Genomic DNA, 9,338 nt, shown 5'->3' on the forward strand with positions numbered 1-9,338 from the left:
AAAAATTCCTAAAATACGTTTTAGACTGCAAATAAAAAAAGAATTTGAATTTCATGCAAAGCTACACAACAGCTATCTGTGCTAGCTGTCCCTAATTTAGCAGTGTAAAACTAGAGGGATTGAAGGATTTGTAGGATTTTATGGAAGGTTTACACTGCAATTTGCACTGCTGGCAAAGCCTTCAAATGAATTAACACTAACTATAAAATACAGAAACTGAAAAAAAATAGACAATTAACAAAGTAAAAGAAGTACAAATTGAACATAAAAACGAGTTAGAAATAATTTGTAATAATAAGTACACTCTTCATAAATACACACCTAATAAAGTATTCAAATGTTGATGGACAGATGATCTGGTTTCGCTAGATAGTAGATAGGGACAGTGGGAATCGTTTCTAAGAAGAAATGTTTTTCAAAATTTTTTTTAAGATATTTCCTTTCACCTCAGCACTGGTCCTGCCATCTATGATTGGTATCTAAACCTTTTTCTAGTCTGTTTTCTTTATAAAACTGCGTCTAGGCATGTTAAACCTCAGTTGTAAAACTTTTAGCCAATCCTAGTCGAAAGTGTCAATTTCAGTACCAATTATTCCAATTGCTGTATCTCCCCAATCATAGGATGATAAGGAAAGCACGTGATGAAACGTTGTTCTCTGGATTTTATAATATGAATGTGGGTGGTGCTTATTATAGTAACTGCCATTTTATGTAGAGGTTGTATTTAGCTGGCCAATAGGGCTTTTCTATAAGCGTTAGAAAAGTTACTTCTGGAAAAAACTGCATGTAGCTTAAGTCATGCTGCATGGTATATCTGTTTATATTAATCATTATATTGAAAACTTAACTCAAAATAGATATATATTTTTAGGAAAGAAGTTGATCCACGATTGTTAGGGTTAAGAGTTACCGAGTGGCGAGTGCAAAGTCTTTACATGAATTAGACTTAGGACTTTGAACTCAAAGAGTTTGTGATTTTTTTATATTCATTTGAATTTAAATTTGTAGTTGCCAGTGGACCTGATAACAGGACGCCCACCTTACGAAGAGTTGCCTGAAAATGTGCCAGAGTTCGTGAAAGTGTTATCTGGAAGGATGGATGATATTCACCATCAAGTGCGTTCAAACTTGAAAACGTCTGCTGATTCCATGAAGCTATGTTATGATAAGAGATCTACTGAAGTCAGCTTTGTACCAGGAGACAAGGTGTGGTTGTATAATATCATGAAGACCAAAGGGAAGTCTCCTAAGTTGTCTTATCCATGGGAAAGCCCATATGACATAGTGGATAGTCTCTGAGACATGACTTTCCGAGTAAAATGTGGTCGGCGAGGTAAGCCAAAGGTGGTGCATGCCAACAGGCTTTGGCATTATCATGGTCCAGGAGATTTCAGTTGGGACGAAGTGAATAATGGAACAAAAGATGCCGCTGAGGACGTGTCACCTGGAAAAGCCACTGTCAAAGAAAAAACTCTACTCGGTTTTGAGAAGGGAAACAGTGAAACCCTTGATGAAGTTACTACCACTCTTGTGACTGTTACCGAGGATAGGACAATTCCCGATGGAGCAGAGGAACCTCACGTGAAGCAGAAGCCAATGAGATGGAGACCAGTACGGAAGAAGATACGTCCTGTAAAATTAAGATACTTTGTTGTATTTTAATTTTGTGTTTGTAAATTCTGTACATTTAATTAAGTTATTGTTAATTATCTATTGGTTTAATGTAAGTGGCTATTGTTTGGGACGAACAATACTAAGGAAGGGGCAGTGTTACGACAGCGGAAGTCACGTGACGCTGGTGGCATGAGTGAGGAGTACCTCGAATTATCAGCAAAGTCCGCAATTTTTGGAGATGCCTCTTCGTTAGTATATGAGCCTGGCAGAGAAAGCCAGTGGAGATATAGATTGTGAATCGCTGTGATTTTTTGCATGTATTATAAAAGTTGTTAAGTTTAAAGTGACGAGAAACGTACTGATTGTGGAACTACTGTGTACTAAAAGTTTGTATCGAGGAAGAATAAACTGGTTTAATCAAGAAAGGACTCATATTGCTGATGTTCGTCAGAAAGAATTTCTACCAGAAATTAACAAACAAGCAGATACATAACAATAGTAAGATGCACACATATTTTCAAGACAGACAAAAACTGAGTATCATTATAATAATTGTGAAAAAAACAGCTTTGCAATTTGAAATACATTGCAAATTGTTGTTTATTTTATTGCAACAACCTTTGATAAATAGGTGTTTTCAGTTTGCTTGAAAGTTATTTTTCTAAAACTGCTTTTTTTTACATTTTTCTATAGTTTATTATATAATTTTTGTACAAACACTACTGTTACTGCACCCCAATAAGAATTATTGTACAGGTTTTGGAAAAGATCTAATATTATTATAAAAATTAAACAATAAGTAAAAAGTTGAAAAATAATTGAAAATAGTGTATATTTGAAGAAATGTTTTTATAAACTTACCAATGCTGAGTTGAACCTGTTGACTGTTCCACCTTTAACACCATTTCAAATCTGGCTCAATACACAGAGTAAACATATACATAATTGATTAATTTTAACAAAGTGAATAATTTGATCTCATCAGTATTACATCAAAATCTATAAATTACCACAAGTGATTAGAAATTCACCAAAAACAATGTAATAATGATTTTATACACACTTTCATAATGGGAAGAATAATAGTTTTAATTTATTTTTCTCTCTATTGCCTTAAATTACCAATTTCTACACACCTTATTTCAGTGTGTCTGAGTTCTCATAATTTTACATAATGTTAGTGTGAAAAACACACAAATTTTCCAAGTTTTGCAAGTGATCTGTCTTTATTTTTCCAAGTTCATTTTATCTTGCTATAAGGTACACAAGATCACCAGTTCCAAAAAAAAGTAAAAGTATTCTGACTTAAACATTAGGGTGATTACTGAACATAATGTCCTTTTTTATTTGAATACTGTTAATTACTGACTAAATGAAAGAAGAGTATTAATAAAACTCAACATTATATTTTGATTTTTGGAATAGTTATCCAGTTACATGAAATTTCTGCTTTACAATAAATTACAAAATAATCTAAAATGATTTTTAACTAAGATAATGATAATGGCATTTTTCAAATGTTAACTGAAATTGAAAAAATGTGCTTGAAATCAATATACTTAGGGCTTCAAATAAGTGATCCATCAGTGAGCATGCATACCAAAATGTAAAAATGAGGACTGAACCTTTTTGCATGCCACCACTTTTGCAGACTACAAAACATTGTTCTGTTTAATGTGGTCCACAGCTGACTCAGTTCCTTCCTTTTAAATTGTTCTATTTTAATGAACCATTGGAGTTCATGGACAATATCAATGCCAGCAACTACTTTTATTTACATGCAGTATTAAAATACTTTGAAACAACATTCCTTGTTTATTTTACATTAACATACGTTGTTTTTGTTTTTTGTTCAATGCAAACCAAAATAATTCATATGGTCCATATATGGGATGTTTTATTTGAACCCCAGCATACCTCTCTTTGAATCCTAAGAAATTTTTTACCCATTACTGCATTTTCACTTTAGTAAAAATTCAGTACAGGTTATTCAGTACAAATAAATAACAATTTAATGTAAAACTGTTTTTTTTTATTATTTTATCCCATATAACATCAGGTGCACTCCAAGGACTGGTTGAACTCCAATATTACTTTTCTCTTCTGCGTATTCTTATTGTTCTAATCTTCCCACTGCCAGTCAACATTACAAAGAGGAAGAGTGAGTCATGGCTACAAGATAATATAAAAAATCAAGTGATCAGCAAACTGTTCTGTGTGGTATATAGGAAAGTTAAACAGTAAGGTACAGAAAAGTGAGCATGCATCTGGTATTAAGCTGGTTGAAAATCTAAGGAAAAGAAGTATCACCCTCCTATTAGTGGAGGGCTGTAGTCTAATGATAATTACTTCATAGGCTAGCACAATCTATGTTAATAAACACAGGGGTGAGAGTTTTGTTCAGGGTTTGTAAAGTGTAGAAAACCTTCTCAGCAGATGCATAAAGCAATGGTCTTTAGCTCTGTGGAGGGGTGCATAGTATTTCTGAACCTTGCTATTCAACTTCCTTTTGAAACACTACTAAGCATGTATGCATTTCATCTACAACATGCTACTGATAATATCATGAATATTTCCTGCTTAGCCAAATCCTTATGTATTACATATTCCTCCTTAGTGCTTTTTTTTAACTTCTACCACAAAAAAAAGAGCATCTGTTGAACATGCTAAGCCTTTTAGGAACTGTTATATTCTCTTTTCACTGATACACTGTGGTATCAAACTCAAATATTTATAAAATCTATTTCATAAATAACAGGTATGAACTTTTAATGAGCTATCAAAGATACAAGGTGAATCAAACATCAGGACATTATTATTTGAAAATGCTAGTAACATTTAAAAAATGATCAGTAGCAAAATTAAAAAAATATGTATTTCATTCATAATAACACCAGCAATTTATTTTAGTTATAATGATTACAGCACATTAAGATTGTCAAAAATATCTTTCAATGATGAATAATTTTGCATCAAACTTAAACACACAAGTATCATACAAAGGGGTGTACACTATGGGAGTAGAAAGAAGTCTGTGGAATTATATGCATTTACATTTAATCTGTGAAATATTTAGTGATATATAATTTGTGATAGAATGTTGAATAAACTGTTCATTTCTAGGTTTTTGGGCACAACAAATCTACTGGTGGCATCATTGTATTGATTGGAAACATGTTTTATACTCTTATGGTGAGTCTGACAAAAAATGTTGAATTTTTCTGCAATGAAACAAAGGACTAAATCTAAAAAAATAAACCAAATGACATTTATTACATGGATTTCTTGCAAAACACTTCATGCTTTGTTACAAAATTTTACATTTAAATAACACATGTGATAAGTAAATAAAACTATTATTAAAAACACACAATAACAGTACAGTGAATACCTCAACCGTACAACCCCAATAGCAGTATACTCCAGTATACCCCTACAAAATAAAGAAAAAAAAGGACACCATGTGAATATACAAGTTTATAACATTCATTTAGTTCTCTTCATCTGGAATACCTTGCATATTTATTTTAGTATGCTCACTGACACAGTCTGATCCACCTTCACAACCACAGAATATTGCACATGGCACCATAGCTGAATAACATGAACATCTTGACAAAGTGCACCTTGCAGAAGTACACTTTACCAACTCGAGTATAGATTCTGGAGAAGGTAGTATGCCAGATGGAAATATTGCAGGATGTTGTGTCATTAACCATTATTTAACCTTCAACCAGTTAAATAATGTAGGGTCAATGGGTGGAGGACTGGCTTCTAATGCATGTTTCCATATACATGCTTACAAACGTGCTCTCATTATGCTCATGTGGAAGAATGTTTCATCAGTGGGAGCTGAGGACATGAGCTGGTCAAACATTTATTCCTTTAATGTTGGCTCTTGAGCTGTTGCTCTACTTATACATGCAAGTTGTACTGACTTTGGTGCAGTAAATTTGGTTTTACAATCATAGTGATACCCAGCATCTGCTGCATGCAAGTCATTGACTGATCCTTGTACTCTCACTGACACCTCATGTACCCACTGATCCCCATGAGCAACTCATGCAACCAATATGTCTTTTTTTAATGTTTTATAGTGTTCATGGTCTGCTGTAGTACACACAACTACATGCTTTTGACTATCTGGGTGCTTCTTATCGATTTGACACAAAACAAGAATGTGCTTTGAAGTAAAAACTTTGATTATCAGAACGACAGTGCCGTTTTTCTTTAGGATTTGGTGAGGCAGATCAAGTGTCTATTTTTCCTAGTCTCCTAAGGTGTGATTTCGAAGTAGATGATGATACATAGTTTTTGTGACAACATACAGTATAATTAGGGTCATCACAAAAGTTTCTGTCTATATGCAAATGCAGGTTATCATCTCTTAAGCTTGCTTGCATGAATGTTTGTGATTTTTTGTTGTGTGCAAATTGAGATTAGCTTGTTTGGATTTTAGCAGGCACTGATTTTATCAAATACACACTTATTCATGATGTCTGTTCTGAAAATACATTAAACATCAAGTTAGGATATGGGGGTGTACTTAATAAATGCTTAACCTTAATTAGTTTTACACTTTCAAAAGTTTCAGTTGAAGTTAACATACATGCTCTACACTATACTCAGTGCAATTTGTTCAACTTTTTAGAATAAACCGGATATTGATTATTTTAAATGTTCATTTTGAAAGACAAAAAAAAAGAAGCATGTAAATTTAAAATACCCATTCTTTATATAGTCTTAGCTGCATATTTTGTCAGATTTGCCATAAGAGTATAAAACATGTCTCCAATCAACAAAACAATGCCACCAGTAGATTTGTTGTGTCAAAAAACCTATAAATGATCAATTCATTGTCACTAGTAACCTGATGAAGGGCTGTTGCCCTGAAATGTTGTTTTCTTGTTTTATTAATTAAATTATTTTAATCTGTCAAGTTTTCACTACTACTTTATATCATATAAGCACTATGCAGACAGTTTTACATGACATAATATCCCAGACTCTACTCAGTGGCAAGAAACCTTCTTGTGATTGGAAATTGTTAAGTCACTTAAAAACTAACACATTGTTTGTGAGCTTACCAAAGTACCTTAATTGATCAGACTTCTCAGTAACCAATAATGTTTTTAAAGTTAATTGATTCAATGTTTTTATCTAATCTATTACTAATATTTAAGCATCTTATTTGAAACTTAATACTTGGTATGTACTGTACAGTTGTTATGTGCAACAATAAACATGTAAATATTAATAGAAATTCTGAATTAGCATATCCTATGAACACCAAGAGACCATTTGGGCCTTCACAGTTGTCTTTTCACACTCATCCTCAGAAAGAGTAAAAATTTAAAACTCACTTTTTGCTTCTCAGGAAATCATTGACTTCCCTCTTAAACTCCTGTAAATTGCTGGCCTCTGCTACTGCTGACACAAACTCATTCCATAAGTTAGTAACCCTGTTAATAAAATAAAACTATACTAGTCTGTATTTTCATAGTCTTAAAATTGCATTCTCCTGTCATATTCAGAATACAGCATAAAAAAATCAAAAACCTTTGTATCATTGATAACCTTGATGATCTTGTAACTTCAATATCATCATCCTTTAATTTTTAACATCTTTTTGAAAAGAAAAGAGTTCTTAACCTATTCCTGTGACCATTCCATTTCTGGAATCATCCCAAGTAGCCCTTTTCTGAATCCTCTCTTAAATAAGGAGATCAAAACTGTGTATAGTATACCAAGTGAGGCTTAACTAGTGAAATGTATAGAAAGAAAACTGCCTCTTGACTTTGAAATAATGTTTATAAATACACCCTAAAATTCTAAAATACTACTACTACTTACAACAGAATACTGGTTGATAGCTTGAGTGACTTATCCACAAATATATCAAGGTCCCTTCTACAGTCACTCTATTGAGTTAGTTCACATCTGTATTAATTACACGTGATCCAAATTATGATATTATGCACTAATTATAATTTATAAAGTAAAATTGAAAGTCATTTACCAAGTATTTCTTCATCATACCAATTACTCCAAGTCATTTTGTAATACATGAAGATCCTCAAAACAACTGGAATATTATTAGTAGTTATAATGTGTCCAGTCCACGTATAAATAGCAAATTAGTCTATTCCTTCTTATTGTTTGTTATGTTTATAGAGCCATGTTCACTACCAAGTTATAGATCTAACTACACAAACGTTTGAATGCTAACTCCACAACTTAATCAGTGTAGGTTTGCCCTAAAATTCTATGCTTCAATATAAACTGCGAGACGCACGCCTAACTTAACTACTAGTTTTGTTGAATAATCAAACACGTAACTCACCAAGCAACTAAATAACAAAACAAATGCGATAACTCTTATTCAATACTCATTTACTATTTGAACTAACACTCTACTCCAATCTATATCTCAATATCCAGCAGAATGTTTTCGTTTACGGATTTACTGTTCAATTAGTGATACCTGAAGTTGGGCAATGCCCGAAATGTTGTATCCACAATTATATATATATTCATATATATATTGTTACGACATTGAGATCACGTGACTAGTATCACGCCACGTCATTCTCGAACTTTCACGTCTTTTCCTTAAATCTCGTGATCTTTCTACTTATAGTGTAGTCTTGTATATATAAGACCGGCCACGAAGTGACCGAGAGGTAATGAGTAATTCAACTGCAGTCAACGTAATGAGTAATTGAACTGCAGTCAAAGTAATGAGTAATTGAATGTATGCAGATAAAATATTGTTGGCCACGTGAGACGTGAGTTATAGCGCTTGTTTTAGCGCGACTGTTGAAATTAAGTGTATGCAAAGTTATATTCAGAAAGAATAAACCAGTTTTATTTAAGAAACAACTTGTGTCCTAAAGTTTTGTAGGAACGAATTTACGGAAAATTAACTAACGAACCGAGATGTAACAAATTGATGTCAGAAGTGGGATAAAAAAAATGGAAACGAAAAGCTGCAAATCAAACTACAGCTTAGCAGATTTGATGGCAGCAATACAAGAACAGCAAAAGAAACAAGAAGAACGAGAAGAGAAACAAGAAGAGAAATTACAGCAGTTCTTGGAGGAAAAAGAAAAAAACAAGAAGAGAAATTACAGCAGTTCTTGGAGGAAAAATAAAAGAAACAAGAAGAGAAATTACAGGCAGTTCTTGGAGGAAAAAGAAAAGAAACAAGAAGGGAAATTACAGCAACTGTTAGAGGAAAAAGAAAAGAAACAAGAAGAACGAGAGAATAAACAAGAAAAGAAACAAGAAGAACGAGAAAATAAACAAGAAATAAGATTACAGCAGTTGCAAGAAAACCTGCAACAGTGGCAGTTCGAACAGCAAAATAAACAAGAAGAGAGATTACAGCAGTGGCAAGAAAACTTGCAACAGTGGCAGCTCGAACAGGAAAATAAACAAGAAGAGAGATTACAACAGCTATTGGAGGAGAAAGAAAATAAACAAGAAGAGAGACTACAACAGTGGCAAGAAGTACAAATGGAAAACATTTGTAAATTCAAAAGCGAATTAGATACATTAAAGGATGATTTTTGTCTTTTATTCAAGGATGAAACATTAACCATCGACTTAATCAGCCCCAGAAAATGGCAAGCCCCTTCCAGACCCCGCAGCTAAGCCCTAATGCAGAAATCTTCAGTCCTGTTAGAAGTCACATCCCAGATATGAATGTCAGTACTAGGAGT

At 33.1% G+C, this 9,338-nt stretch overlaps 1 long non-coding RNA gene across 11 annotated transcripts in view; it reads right to left on the minus strand.

Annotated features, from left to right (window-relative positions):
• Window positions 1–8,164, minus strand: part of LOC106462452 — a 159,716-nt gene extending 151,552 nt beyond the window's left edge. For 5 of the 11 annotated variants that reach the window (XR_002611272.1, XR_002611275.1, XR_002611276.1 and 2 more), the window contains exons 1-3: window positions 7,634–8,163; window positions 6,978–7,076; window positions 2,476–3,786 (exon numbers count right to left, since the gene is read on the minus strand). This is a non-coding gene — a long non-coding RNA (uncharacterized LOC106462452). Of the gene's footprint in view, window positions 1–2,475; window positions 3,787–6,977; window positions 7,077–7,266; window positions 7,349–7,467; window positions 7,545–7,633 lie in introns of those variants that run through there. The other 6 variants (XR_002611270.1, XR_002611273.1, XR_001290992.2 and 3 more) reach the window with 5 other exon arrangements.
• Between the last annotated feature and the right edge of the window lie 1,174 nt (window positions 8,165–9,338).

This window comes from Limulus polyphemus, unplaced genomic scaffold (genome assembly GCF_000517525.1).
Source record: "Limulus polyphemus unplaced genomic scaffold, Limulus_polyphemus-2.1.2 Scaffold1169, whole genome shotgun sequence".
In the NCBI taxonomy this organism is placed as follows: domain Eukaryota; kingdom Metazoa; phylum Arthropoda; class Merostomata; order Xiphosura; family Limulidae; genus Limulus; species Limulus polyphemus.